The sequence below is a fragment of the Mirounga leonina genome, unplaced genomic scaffold (assembly GCF_011800145.1).
Source record: "Mirounga leonina isolate KUSES-001 unplaced genomic scaffold, KU_Mleo_1.0 Mir_357, whole genome shotgun sequence".
Taxonomy (NCBI): Eukaryota; Metazoa; Chordata; class Mammalia; order Carnivora; family Phocidae; genus Mirounga; species Mirounga leonina.
In genome coordinates this window covers 9,896,552-9,898,835 of record NW_023270702.1, presented here as the reverse complement: position 1 = coordinate 9,898,835, position 2,284 = coordinate 9,896,552, and the positions used below count along the sequence as shown (strand labels likewise).

The 2,284-nt window shown below is 40.1% G+C and overlaps 1 pseudogene; it reads left to right on the top strand.

Moving 5' to 3' along the window:
* The first annotated feature begins 1,624 nt into the window (after positions 1–1,624).
* The window catches only part of LOC118026999, an 11,701-nt pseudogene continuing 11,041 nt past the window's right edge, over positions 1,625–2,284 (top strand).

Sequence of the window (2,284 nt, the reverse complement as noted above, 5' to 3'; positions counted from 1 at the left end):
AAAGTCCTGCTTCTTCGAGCACAACTTTATGGCAGCAATGTGACCAGGAGAGACAGTAGTTACCATATTAACAATAGTCGGCAAGTAAGAAAGGTTTCCTGTGGGTCTTCTTCAGTCCTTTTAAAATTTTATTGAAGTACGATTGACATATAATATTACATTAGTTTCAGGTGTACAACATAGAGGTTCAACATTTATATACATTACTAAGTGATCATCACAATAAACCTAGCTACTATCTGTCACCATACAAAGTTGTTACAATAAGAAACACCAAAAGTTGGGACGCCTGGGTGGCTCAGTCGGTTAAGCAGCTGCCTTCAGCCTGGGTCATGATCCCAGGGTCCTGGGATCGAGTCCCACATCAGGCTCCTTGCTCAGCAGGGAGCCTGCTTCTCCCTCTCTCTCCTTCTGCTTGTGCTCTCTCTGTCAAATAAATAAAATCTTTAAAAAAAAAAAAAAAAAAAAAGAAACACCAAAAGTACTACATGGTTGAAACTTTGTTATAAAAACAAAATAAAACAAAAAACATTCCCTTAGTTTGTATTTTTCCTACCACAGATCTTATTGTGATTCATAGAGCAAAACTGAAAAGTTCATAGTATGGATAGATACCTTCATCCCTCAAAATGAACATAGTTAACATTTTAAAAACCAGTGGTCTAGAATAATGCATGAATCTTTTGCTACTGATTCCCAAGAAAGGCAAAAGGGAATAGGAAAAGAGTAATTAAAATGATTAAAATTAAAGATACTTCCATACATTTAATTATAAATTTCACTTATGGTTTTAAACCCATGAAGAGTATAAAAAGGATAAAATACTAAGTTGAGTAATGTATTCCTGAATGGCAAGAAAAGGAGGAAATCCTTTAGCCTTGAAAGGATTTATTGTGATACTCATACAAGTACATTACATATTGAGAGGTAAATACACAGAATTCGTTATTTCATGATGAGATTACAGATGCTAAATAGACAGGTTCTAACAGGGCCTTAAAAATTCAATAGTGAGATGTACAGAGTAATTTAGCAGTGGAGTATAGAAATGGTATTTTAAGCCCTTTGAAACCAACAATTGGGAGGATTAAACCTTTGCTTTCCTCAAAATATTCTCTGGTACCTTCAGCAAGAGAGCAAACACTGAGATAGGAGGCATCGTCAGTGTGACAACCTAAGCATATCCACTCATTGTTCCATTCATTTCTGTAAGTTACTGCTTTTGATGGAACGAGATAGCATATGCTGCCTTATTTAAATTCCACTTTAAACTGAAGAACTGGGCTTATATTCCCTACAGAGGGATAATAGAACAGTATTACAAGTCAGGTCTCCCCAAAATGTCTGTAAGTTGGTGAAAAAAGAACGACCCTGTGGTTATACATACAATAATTCTTATCATACATGTTTCTATTTCTTTAATTTATTTGTCTATTCAGTTATTTATTCAGCAATTATTGTGGAGCTCTAGGCATATAAATTTGGCAAGGCTTTGGGGCTATCAAATACCTTTAGATTCAGGACTACTCTGGAAGAAGTCTACAGTCTAATGTGTCTTGTGACCATCAAAAATGAAACAATGTAGGTTCTCTCTCTCCAGACCTGGCTGAGCAGGAGAGCCATCATGGGAGTTGACACCTACCACAACAAGGACCAAGAGGTTCTGTGCAAGGAGCCCAAGAGCCAGGACATCTACCTGAGACTGTTGGTCAAGCCGTACATACAGGTTTCTGGCCAGATGAACCAACTCTACCTTTAACCAAGTTGTGTTGAAGAGGTTGTTCCTGAGTCGCACCAACCTGCTGCCTCTGTCCCTTTCCCGGATGATCTGGAAGATGAAGTTGCCTGGCCAGGAAAACAAAACAGCTGTGGTTGTAAGAAGTATAACCAATGGTGTGCATGTCCAGGAGGTGCCCAGACTGAAGGTGTGAGTCCTATGCATGAGCAGCTGGGCCTGGGGCTGCATCCTCAAAACTGGAAGCAAGATCCTTACTTTTAACCAGTTGGCCCTGGATTCCCCCAGGGCTGTGGCGCCATCTTGCTCTCTGGTCCACACAAGGGCAGAGAGGTATACAGGCATTGTGGCAAGGCCCCAGGAACCACTCACAGCCATATCAAACCCTACGTGCGAGCCAAGGAATGGAAGCTCGACGGCACTGGAGGCCGCAGGTCCAACTGGGACTACAGAAACCAACCCCAGATCCTGCCTTGTTACTACAAGATTTTGAATGCTGAAGAAGAAAGAAAGAAAGAAAGAAAGAAAGAAAGAAAGAAAGAAAGAAAG